This window comes from Ceratotherium simum, chromosome 17 (assembly GCF_057802395.1).
Source record: "Ceratotherium simum simum isolate JZ-2026a chromosome 17, ASM5780239v1, whole genome shotgun sequence".
In the NCBI taxonomy this organism is placed as follows: Eukaryota; Metazoa; Chordata; class Mammalia; order Perissodactyla; family Rhinocerotidae; genus Ceratotherium; species Ceratotherium simum.
The window spans coordinates 43,522,537-43,536,036 of record NC_141916.1 but is presented as its reverse complement, the minus strand read 5'-3'; positions in this window follow the sequence as shown (position 1 = coordinate 43,536,036).

Here is a 13,500-nt window from a genome sequence, read left to right as displayed (position 1 = left end):
ACTTTAATAAAGGATTTTCAAGGTATTAATCAATTATCTTTTGAAAAATTCAAACAAAATTTAAAAATAAAATATGAAATTAAATGTTACTTTGAAATAAATTTAACAAAGAATGTTTAATTTGAAAATTCTCAGTGAAGACCTAAATATTGTAGATAAATATATTCAAGATGGAAAGATATAATATCTTATAGATTATAGATTTCAATTTTTATAAATTGATTTATAGATACAATGCTATTATGACAAATAATAATAAAAAAAATCCTATACGTTTTTCAGGAATCTTTCCAAGCTAATTTCAACATTTTAATCAAAGAGCAAAGATCCAAGAAGAATCAATATGCATGTGAGGAAAATAAATCGAACAGGGACATATACCATGATTGATATATAGATTTGTTATAAAGCCCCTGCAAAAAAAGTAGAACAGAATTGATGGAGGGGTAACATATTAACCACTGAAAAATATAGAGGCCATAGGAATAGAACCACACATACATGAAAGCTTAATATGTGAAAGTGGAAAAAACAAACAGGATAAAAAATATGGACTAGTCAATAAATGGTGTTTTGAGACGTACCCATATCAGGAGTCAAAAAAAATTTTTTTAAAAATTGGATTTCTCCCTTCCACCATACATAAACCTTAATTCTAAGTGGATGAAACTTTTAAATATGAAAAATAAATTTTCAAATTATTATGACTGAATGTATAAGCATAACATTTTGATGAAGAGGATAGAATTATAAACTAACACGTACATACAAATATATGCTAATTACAAAATAAAAGATTAATAAAAATAAAATATTTTTTAATTATGAATTTATATCCATCAGAAGATACCATAAAGAAGGAAAAAGAAAAAATCACCAAATGAGAAACAGTAATAATAAAACATACACCATCAAAGGATTAGCGTCCAGAATATCTATAAAACTGTTTAAAATGAATAAGGAAGACAATTTGCCAAAAAACTCCCCAAAAACAACAAAAAAAGGCATTTCATAGAAGAGGTAGTTTGAATGGCTGAAGAACTAACAAGAAACACATCAACTGTATTCTTAATCAGAGAAATACACAGTAAGATTCACTTTGATTCCATTTAGCATTCATCAAATGGACCAAAATAAAACTGGGAAATGCCAAGTGTTGGTGAGGATGTGGAATAATAGGAAGTCGTATGGGAACACATATGCTGGTGTAACTGTGAATTGGCAAAATCAGTTTTCAAAATAGTTTTCCATTACTTAGTAAGTTTGAATATGTGTGTACGCAAAGATCCAGAATTTCCACTCATAGGAGTTCTCCTTAGAGAAATAGTTGCAAATGTGCATCAGGAGACATATTGAAGGATATTAAAAGAAGAATTGTTTTGGAATAGCAAAAAATTGGAAAAAAGGAAAAACTCTAAAATCACTCTGCAGGCAAAAGGATAAAAGTATAGCGGATATAACCATAAGTATATACAACAAGACACTCTATCCTAGTTAAAATGAATCAACTATAGCTATCTGCGTCAACATTGTTTTTTCTCTAAAATAATATGTTGAATATGATAAAAACATGCCACTCAAGAATCTATTCAGTATTATTCCAGTCACATAAAATTTTAAAAGGAGCAAGACTTGAAAAAAATTGAAAAATAATTCACATATATATGGGAAAACTATAAAGAAAACAAAGAATGATCAACATAAAATTCAGAACATCACTTACTTTGTGGGTAGGGAATGTAATCTAGGAGATGTTCAGAGCAGGTTTGAAAGTTGTTAATATTCTGTTTTAAGTTGTATATTATATGTGTATACACACATACCCACACATATATATAATATACAAAATGTTACCAAATGTTATATACATTATTTCTTCTCTTTCAGTTGAAATAAATTAGATGTTCAGAGCAGGTTTGAAAGTTGTTAATATTCTGTTTTAAGTTGTATATTATATGTGTATACGTACCCACACATATATATAGTATACAAAATGTTACCAAATGTTATATACATTATTTCTTCTCTTTCAGTTGAAATAAATTAAAATATTTAAGAATTTAACTGTTTAGTCTGAACCAGGTAAGCTATTCCACTGTATACTATATATGTGACACTTTTTTATAAATTCCAGTTTGGCATATACTAATGGATGATCGAGCGGTAAAGAAGTTTTGAGTATTCCAAGGCAATGCTGACAAAATAGAGACAACAAGGAAGGTGAATAAATCAAGAAATGGTGTAGAAGCACTGTTTAGAAACAGATTTAGCCTTTTCACACTTGACTGTTCTGGGAAGGATAAGAGATGGTTCTACACTGAGGACTTACAGGTCTGTCAGAACCAGGGTTTATGGTTCACTTTTAAAGGCATTTATATAATGTCTGCTACCAGAATCTGGACAATATATTTTAACATTCACTATATGATTTAAGTAAAACACACTTGTGAGGTAAATATTATTCCCAATTTACAATTAGGGACACTAAATCTAAGAGAGATTAAGTTATCTGCTCAAGGCTATATTGTAAAGTTGTAACGTCAGAATTGCAACCTCTGCATTCCTATCTTGATGTAGTTCTCTGATATTGTGACATTTATTCAGGGACAGGTATGTTGAAGATGAACATCTGGAAAGAATTTCATCTTTGGCTTTTCAAGTAATCTCTGTCATTTTGGCTCGTATCATTTTCATGTAAGTATTATTCTTTCATCCTAAGGTTCATCATAATTGGCAATTAAACTTTTAATTCCTTCAAAAAATTGCCAACTTCTAGTTTAAAATAACTTCTAGTTTATATAGCTAACTTTCCTTAGCACATTCTAACCCCACTTTCACATAGACATCTATGGAGAGACCAAAATAAAAACAAAAAAATAAAATTAAAAAGTCATATTATCAACAAAGTAAGACTTATAATCAATACTTTGGGAGAATCTGAGAGAAGATTGAATGATGACTTGATCACTAGCTAATCCCTACCTTTTTATCTCTACCTTAATGCCTTCAAAAATCTAAAACAAAAAGGGTTTAGTGAATCTTATAATGATGCATGTTTCAAAGTTACGAAATTTAAAACTTGAGAATGAATTGTGGCAAAGACAAATAAGAGTAGGAAAATAAGGTGAAGCCAGAAGTGAGGGTAGAAACTAAAATTTACATTCTATACTGAGTTCAGTAGTGTTTTGCCAAAATTCACGTCCAGCAAGAACCTGTGAATGTGACCGTATTTGGAAACTGGGTCTTTGCAGATGTGATCAAATTAAGATGAGATCATACTGGCTGGGGGTTTGATGGGGGACTAAATCTTATATGGCTGGTGCCCTTATAGGAAGAGAGAAATTTAAACACAGAGACACAGTCATAGGGGAGAGGGCCGTGTGAAGATCAAGGCAGTGATTGGCGTGACGGAGGCTAAAAGTTAAGGAAAGCCAACGATTACCAGCGACAAATAGAAGTGATAAGAGGCAAGGAAGGATTCTTTTCTAGAGCTTTCAAAAGGAACGTGACCCTGCCAATACCTTGATTTCAAACTTTTAGCTTCCAGAACTGTGAGAAAATAAATTTCTGTTTTTAAGCCTTCCAGTTTGTGGTAGTTTGTTATGGCAGCTCTAGGAAATTAATGCACAAGACACACAGTCCTAAATGTTTTTTTTATATAATGTGTCTATAAGATTTATGAAGAATTTTCAACAAATGCAAGGCAAATGAAGCTGAATGGAGAAATTCATTCAGAAGTAGAAACCCATCTTTGCTTTCTAGGACAACACTGTATTTGGTTTTTCCTCCAACTTCTTTACCTTATCCTAGGGACACAAGTTCTTGCCCAACTAAAAGTTTGTAGTACATTCCTACAGCTTTTTGAACAATGTAGGCTATTTGCCATTATATCTGCCTGCCAACAGTGCTATTCTTTCGCTATACATGCAAAATTCTAATTCCAAGGACAAATTAGAGATGTTCAGGGATGGGAGGGTTGAGAAGGGAGATTTCAGAAGTAATGTTATGTGGGGAGGGAGAGATAAGGAGTTTATGATATAGGAGAAAGTAAATGTTGGGTGATATAGTCTCAACAAGTAAAATGCTCAAGGGTAGGACAGAAACAGGAAGATTTCCTCAAATCGATGCCTCCTAGGAATTGTAATTTCTAAGGTGTTTCATCAATTTGGAGTGTCAGAGGACCAGGAAGATGAGTGTGGTAATATTTCAATTCTGATCAACAGAGAAGCATAATGGAAAAAATGCCTGTTAGGCATTAGAAATTATGCTAGCAGGTAGGGGTGTCACTCTAAAATCAGATCAAAAATCTCAGAAGGGAAATTCTACTAATACCCAGGTGTGTACTGAGAAAAGCCAAAGAAAATCCATATGATCTGTTTGTTGGCAAAGATGGTATCTGAAGGGATTAATTTTTGTTCTGGTATGAATTAAAAAACATAGACTGACAGGAATGGTCAGAATTCATAAGCGATAAAAGAACCAATTTAATAAGAAGAAAATATTTTTTTAAAATAGATAGTTCTCAGAATATCCAAAAAAGCAAAAGTCACGGTTGATGGATTATCGCCCAAGAGCCAATTCCTGCCACATCCTAGGACTGCTCCGGTGAAAATCCCACTGACTCTGCAGCTGGCCGTAAACATCTTGAACGGCTGAGGCTGGGCTCCAAACTCCATGGCTGCTGTCCAAAAGCCAGCCACCTCTACTGGCACTCCCATCGGAAAACAGAACTGTGTGGAGCCCATCACCCCATTTAGCCAGTGGAGTTTATATTAGACACCTGTGTCATGTCTGCCTGGCAAGTTGGAGATACAAGTTTCTGTCCAATTCCTTAAAAGATATAACTCACTGTATATCTTTTATGCACTGTATATCTCACTGTAGGAAAATTCTCAAACAAAAGGAGGGTGGTCTTATGTGACCACAATCATGACACACACATGCCCATTATATCTATCAAAATGTATGTCAACAAACTAAAAGAACACTATTCCCTGAGGATTCAGAGGAAGAGTCAAGCTCTGAAAATTATTTATTATAAAAACTAGAAGAAAATTTTACAACCTTTTAAAGAAAGATCTCAATAGGACACAAGAAAATGTGGCTCCTTTGAAAAAGATGCAAGGAGCTGTAGGAAGAGAGGATTCAGAGAGGACAATTGATCTGGGATAAAGAAAATTAGCAAAAAAAATAAGCATGCAATATCAAAATTAGAATTACTGCTAGTAGCAATAAAAGCAAATTGACTTTTAGAAAATTTAAAAAATAATACGAGTGACAGTATCAATCAGAGTCCCAGCAGTAAATGCAATGTAAACTCAAATGAGTAATTTAAGGAGAGTTTTAGTAAAGAAAAGATGTAGTCGAGTATAAGGAAACCAAACGGGCCAGGACCAGCAACAAAGGGAACTGTAAACACCCTTTGACCAAAGAGGCAAGGAAACAGGGTGGCTATTGCAATCTGAAGAGGACATTTCTATGTTGAGACATCAGAGAGGAACTGTGAGTTTTGGTGGATTAATGCAGTCAATCCAAGACAAGACAAAAAGGTGAAACTTGGGGAATAAATATCTCAAGTTCTCTCTTCTCTCTTCTGGTCTCCTGTCAATGCTTCACATTGATCAGACTTAGCCAGGAGCTATAGGGCAGGGGAATTCAATAATGTAGGTCATATAGGCTAAGACCCTGGGATGCAGAGGACGCTGACCAAGGGTGGAGAGTGAATCTAGAGAAAGCCAGTGCAGCGACACACTGTAGAATTTCTTTCAGAATGTCTAGGGAAATGAACAAAAAAACTAATAATTACTAAGATGGATTGAAGTTTCAGAATGTACCTGCATTGAGCATTTTATAAGCATTATTTCATTCAATCACCATAGGAACACAAAGAAATAGGTACTCTTATTGTCTCCATTTAATAATAATAATAATAGCAAAGACTGAGATAATTTAAATAATTTGTCCAAGATCACATATCATAATGGACAATATTGTTCATCTCCTCAACATCCTTTCTCCACTCTCCTTGTATCTTTCCAACAGAACTGTTTTTTTAATGTTAAAAAAAATCCACCACTCTCCCACCACTCGCCCTATATTTCAGAAGAAGATCACTTTATTCCAAAGTTCCAGGAGCTGGTTCTGATTGTGTCTAAAACAAGCACTTCATGACATTCCTTTTCTGACTCATACTGGCCTAACTGTGGGTTTGTGTCCGAAGATGACTTATTCCGGCTGAAGAAATGTTTTAATGTTTAGGCTAAGTTACTCTTTGCATATCTCTGTCTTTCATCATGGTTTATAGGTACTGTATAATATAGCTAAAAGTGAAACAGAGGAGTTAAATACACATGGGTTTTGATTTCTGGATCTGCCACTTAGAATTTGTATGTAGCAGTATTCAGCTGCAAGATACAAAAACTCCTGCCCTCACACTGACTTGATCAATAAAGAACTTAATTATCCTATATAACTGGAAGTCCAGGGGTAGAAAACTCTCTAGGTGCAGCTGATCAGTAGATCAATAGTGTCCTCAAGGATCCAGGGTCTTTCTGTTCCTGGTCTACAGACATTTCATGCTGGCTTCATTTTAAGGCTGTTTCCTTTGGGGTTACAAGATGGCTGTCAGTAGTAAATGGAGCTATGTATTTTTTTGTTCATGTTCAGAAGAAGAGTTCCCAAGAGACAGGCAGACTATTGGGTCTTAAGGAAATCATTGAGCAGCTGTACGCAATGCACGCATTTATTTGAAAGATATGAGAGGATAATTGAAGGAATTTTGGAACCACGAAATAGGGGCACCTCTGGAGACTAACTTACTTCTGGAATCCTAATTATATGAGATGATAAATTTCTTTATAAATGAACACTTTTTGAATCAGTAGTTTTGTTACTTGTGGCTAAAAGTATGCCACACACAGTGTGTGTGCTACACACAACTTCTAAGTGGCAGCTACAGATGCAAGCTCAAATCTTTTTGATTCTTGTGCCTCACTTTTAACCACTATGTACTGTCCATAAACTTTGACTTGATAAGTGACAAGAACATAGAGCAGAAAATAGTCTAAGTTAAGAATTTAAAGTGTTCTAAAAGAAGAATCTCAAACTATTTGAATGGATGCAATATTCATGTTTAAACCTCATTTTCCTGAACTTTGGAAATCATGAAATTTGAAAGGGCATACTAAGTTACATCCAAAATTAATTTTAAAAAATTAAAATAGGCCACATATATTGGCAATTTCTCTTCAAATTATAAGAATAAGCATTAAAATCTTACAATTATCTATGTAGGAAAATTAGCAAATATTCGTATCCAACCATACAACAAATTGGAGTGGACTGTCCTTTAAATCCAAGAAAATTATGCCAATTTAAGAAATAATTTAGTCATCTAATCGAATTTACTTTTTTAGATATCTTCAGCTAAGATTACTGCCGTGTGTTACTAGAACCTTAGGTAATATAAGAAGTTCCCCAAAGATGTCAAATAATCTAATCCTTGGTTAGCATGAGCAAATTTTCCCAGTTGGAACATGTAGTGGTCTGGCAAACTAATGCCTGATGATGATCAGCAAATTAGTAGATTGAGCAAAATGTTCACAACCTAATTGTTTTCTTATTTAAATGAGAGCTGGTATCCTCATTCAAGGCTATAAGTACATTAAAATAGGTTTTTGGGTTTTGTTGTTGCTGTTTTTTTGTTTTTTTACCCTGACAAAGTACTAATCACTTCAAGACATTAACTGTTGCTAGTGTAGAAGGATCCAAGCACTTAACTTTTTCTCACACCAGGAAGTAGGTCATCTAATTTGTTTTCCAGTAATTCCAATTATCAAAGACAAAAATCTGAGAATCACTCTAAACTCCTTACTCTCTTGCATAATCCAAATTGTCCCTGTGCTTTGTTTATTTTGTTTTAAATTTTGACCTTTCTTATCACTCATGTTTGTCTCTCTCTCTCCCTAGTAGTTTGCCTATATTTAGATTCTCATCAAAATAAACAGCATCCAAACTGGTCTCCCAGTGTCCAGACTAACTTTATATTTCCTCTTCCCCTGCCCTCCATATTTATAAAGAGAATATCAGGTGTCATCCTCCTGTTTAACATACTTCAACAGCTTTACATTGTCTACTCACTGAAAAAGAAATTCAGGATTCTCTTTGCTTCATTCCTCATTCAAAGATAGGGAGATAATGAGCTGAAGACAAATTGTTTTTCAGAACGTTTGCTGCAGTGTTGTCCGTCTTAGAAAATCTGATCTCTTGGAGAGGATTCCCTCTCTGCCCACTTGGCTAGTGCAGGAAGATGGGCCAAAGGAGGCTACCATGTGAGATAATCCAGAAGAGGGTAAGTCAGACCACATTTACCTGGAGATTCATTCTCAAGAAACTTTCGGGGGCTGGTCCCACGGCGTAGCAGTTAAGTGCGTGTGGTCCGCTGCTGGCGGCCCGGGTTCAGATCCCAGGCGCGCACCAGTACACTGCTTGTCAGGCCATGCTGTGACAGCATCCCACATAAAGGAAGGAAGATCGGCATGGATGTGAGCTCAGGGCCAGTCTTCCTCAGCAAAAAGAGGAGGAATGGCAAATGTTAGTTCAGGGCTGATCTTCCTCACACACACAAAAAAAACAAACTTGCAATTTTTACTCTCTTCATTTACCTTGATGTTCTCTCTCTCTCTTTCTCTAACTCACTGTTTCTTATCTCCAAGGTGAAAAGCTACTGACGTTGAAATTTTAGGTTAAAACTTAAAGCTGGGAGCTGCCAAGGAGGGCTTTCAATCAACACTTATTGTTGTAAGTTTCCCGGATGGACATGTAACCAGTCCAAGGGGGTTAGGTTAGTGCCAGAGATAAAGATCTTATGGTAATAAAGGTGCAAATTCCCTTGGTGTGTGTACTATATGGTAATTTTTCTCAGAGACCTCTAGGGAGGTGACATTGGCAAAGCAGAATTCTAGGGTTCAGAATTTTTGATCCCTTCCCAAAGAGCATTATTTACTATACTAACTGGATGAACATTTGCAATAGGAAGGGAAAATCTTGGGTCCCGTCCACTGTTGTTAGTCTTTTTCATTCTTAAAGCCATCTCCCCATTCTCTCCTCTTACCCTCCTCTCTGACTATTTAAATTTTGCACTCTGTCTATTCTTTGAAAATACCATTCCATTTCTTATATATCAGGCAAGCAGCCAGTAAAGCCCAAATCTTTAAAGATTCAATATAAATATCTCTTTTTTTCTGTGCTCCTGGGAGACCTTATTTAAAAATACCTAAAAACAATTGAAATTATTGTTTTTTTATTGTATCTTCACTATCTTGTGAACTGATGAGTGCAATTACTATGTTCTGTTATCTTCAAATTTCCAAAATCTAGTACAGGCTTTGAAACTTAATACACTTTTTGTATTGAAAAACACACAGGCCTTGGAACCAAAAAGACTAGGTTTGAATATTGGCTCTGTTACCATTATTTTGGAAAAAATTACTGAACCTTTGTAAGCTGAATTTCCTCATATTTATTTGTTCATTAATTTATTCTTTAATCATTCCTTCATGAAATATATTGAAAACCTAATATTTTCTAGTCATTCTAATCAGATGCTTAAATATATTAATAAACAAATAAGTTAAAACTATATAGCATATTATAAGGTGATAAATTCATTGGAAGAATAAAGATCAGAAAAAGGGCTAACAGAAGTCTTGCAGGGGTAGCAGATTGTGATTTTAACAAGGCAATCAGGTCAGTCTCATTGACAAGGCGATAAGCAAACAAGGATTTAAAGGAAGGATAGATATCTAGGAAAAAGTATTCCAGGCAGAGGGGAACAACAAATGAAATGTCCCTAAGGCAGGATTGTGCATGGCATGTGAATGGTAAACCAAGGAACCAGGATAGTTAGAGGAGAGTATGTGAGGGGATGAGGTCAGAAAGAAAATGGAGCTTGATTGTAAAGAGCTTTGAAGGCCATTAAAGAGGTTTTGGTCTTTACTCTGATCAAAATGAGGGACTATTGGAAGGTTGGAGCAGAGGAGGAAGAGGAATCATTTTATGTTTCAAAAAAACCATTTTAGGGTTGTCGTGCAGAAGCAGAGCGAGTGGAGAGGACACAGTTGTAGTATTCCAGGGGGGAGATGATGTAGATTAGACTGGGTCATATGCTAGAGGTGGTGAAAACTGATCAGATTCTGAAGATATTAGGAAGGTAGATCAGCAGATCCTGTGGATATTAAGTGTGAGATCTCTACTAGATATCTACGTGGAGATTCCAGGAGGATGTCAGATTTATGAGTCTTGAGTTCAGTTGAGTGGCCAAGGCTAAAACAATTAATTTGGAAGTTGTCAGAAAGTGGATGGTAGTAGCTAAAGCCATAAAACTTGATGAGATTCCTATAAAAGTGAGTGCCGATAGAGAAAAAAAATCTCATGCACTCATCAAAGGGGTATGCTAATCTTAAGTCAGAGGGATGAGGAAGAAGCAGCAGAAAATATTGAGAAGAAAAGACAAAAGTGATAGAAAAACATCAGTGTGTAGTATATTAGAAGCTGAACAAAGTGTTTCAAGGAAGAGGTGGTGAACACTGCCATGTGCTGTTGATAGTCGTGTGAGATAAGACTGGTAATTGATCATCAGATACGACATGATGGACGTTATTGTTGACCTTGATAAGAGCAACTTTTGTGGAATGGTGAGAGAGAAGTGAAGTGATGGTGAGGGTGAAGTGTTGATTGGACATCGTTCAAAACAGATGGAAAAGTTAGTATATTTATATATATGCAAACTTTTTCAAATGTGTGTACTGTTGTAAAAGGGAAAAAAGAAATAGATCTGTAGTAGGAAAGGAATATGGATTACACACACACACACACACACACACACGCACACAAGAATATCCTTGAAAGCTGAAAGACATTGGTATGTAATGCACTGCCCTTGGATATATTCAGGGAAAATCCATCTACCATTATAAGAGCAAAGGCAAACTGTGTGGGTTTAGAATCAGGCAGATGTATATATGTAATCAAAAGTAATCATCTATATTAATTTTTTATTGCTGAATAACAAATTACCACAAACTTACCTGCTTAAAACAACACATGCTTACTATCTCGTAGATTCCATGGGTCAGAGTCCAGAGATGGCCTAGCTGTGTCCAATGCTTAGGGTTTCACCAGGCTGAGATCAAGGTGTCAATCAGGGTTGTGATTTTATCTAAAGCTCTAAAGTCTGCTTTCCAGCTCATCTGGTTGTTAGCAGAATTCATTTCCTTGCAGCTGTAGAACTCAAGACAGCTTGCTTATTCAAAGCTTGTACCAGAGAGATTCTCTGTTGCTTTGAATGTCTGCCTTAGGAGAAGGCCTAGGCCATCTTTAAAAGAGTTATCTCAATTAAATCAGGCCCACCTAGGATAATCTCCCTTTTGATTAACTGAGATCAAGTGTCTATTAGAGATACTAATGATATCTGCAAAATCCTTTTATCTTTACTATATAATGTGAGGGGCATCCCACCCTCTTTCCATATTCTTTTGGTTGAAAGTAGGTCACAAGTTGTGCCCATACTCAAGCAGAAGGGCCTATACAAGAGTGTGATTCACTGGGGGTCAGCGTATGGTGGGTCCACCATATCTTCTAATTGACTTTTTCATTTTATTTGTTTTCCTCTGGAGGGAATAGAAGCCAAGTCAACAACTAAGACTGAGCCTTGGAAGGACATATTAAAGATATGAGGAAAAGAAAAGGGTTAGAAACAGCCACGTGAAGGAGAAGGAGCGAGAATGACTGTATATTTGCTAAGCGATGGTAAGGGCCCACTTGAGACTGGCCATGAATTTAATGTGAGTATAGTCAGCATTATTTCGTGTTTTTCTTCAGTCACATTAGGCTGCATGAGTTCTATAACGGAGTAGGCAGAGAGTTGAATTTTCACTCACAAGAGTACAGCAAAGTAGAGGGAGGGTAATTAGTTGATACTGGGGAGCTAGGTTGTTAGTTAACTAAAGAATAAGCTAAATTGATTCTGTATCCTCTGAAATGCACAAAACAGTGCTTTTCCCTAAGTATTCATTCAAAAAATCTTATTGAGTTTAACGTATTTGAACCTAAGATAGCCCTGTAAATCCTGTGAACATTCATGATTTATCTGATATTTGTAATAATCATCAATTCCTTTGCCTGTTGAGGAAAATCTCAAAGGAATATCAGATTTGCCTTAAAAGTAAATAAATATGTAACATTTATCTATATCTCTGCATATTAAACACACTTCAGTATTCAATGGCTTCCCATAATAACCAAAACACAATCTTTTCTGTCTTTCAGATTTTTTCCTAATCTCAGAACAGTTTTGAAATGCAGATATAGTGAATACGAATATAATTAAACCATCTCCAAATGTATTTAGTTACTTTTATAAAGTTGATGTTAAGGGCTGCGACTTTACTTTGCATTCTAACTCAAATCAGATATTCTTTTTTTTTTTTAATTTTTTGTTTATTGCAGTAACATTGGTTTATATAACATTGCATAAATTTCAGGTGTACATCATTATACTTCTATTTCTGCATAGATTACGATATTATGAAAGTGAAATAAAGCAGATATTCTTATATATAAATTTTGAAGCATTTTCTCATGCTCGTATCCAAAAAGTCATTGTTTGAACCCATCCTTTGTGTAAGGTCTAGAGATGGCCCAGAGTGCTAGTGGTGAGCCGTTGTAGGGGTTGGATTCCTCCAGGTGGGTGATTAAGTAGGTCTTCATACTCAGAAAAGCATAGAATGTTACGATGCAGAGGGATAAGCAGTAAGCGTTTATCTATTAAGAAAACCAGCACCATGAGCTGAAAGTGAGAGAGAGAGAGAGAGATGGACTCTGAATAAGGACAGGAGAAGAATGAAGAGGTTTCAAGGTATTCATATGCCACTGATAATGTTACTAAAGATTAGCTCTGTGTTTTGTGATTACATTAATACTTTGAATTCTATTAGGTAATGTCCAAATTGTTGCTTCTAGAGAAGCAACTTGCTAAATCATGCTCTAAGAACCCAAAGGACTTACATTCCCTGAAGTGTTAATTTGGTATCAGTGATTTAGACACTGAGAGTATCTTATTATAGCATAGAGTATCTTATTATAACTGCAAAGTTTTGAATTCACCTAGATTTGAAATACTACCCTAATGCCTATGATCTATAACAATTATTAATTTTTTGTCTACTACATATGACACTATACATTGCCCCGTGTTAATGTTGTTGGTTTATATGATGCTTGCAATAATTGCAGAAAGATTATGAAAAACAAGGGAAGTTGATAATTATTAATATTTTTAAAATTCTTTATTCCTGAACAAAATGCATAAAACTAACAGGAAAATGACATAGATGATGAAGTAATTGCCTTGTTTAAAAATCATGACACTAATGGGAGGAAAGGAAAGAGTTAGAGAAAGAGAAAGCATAACCACAGCGATTGCTTTTTTAAAAAAACGCA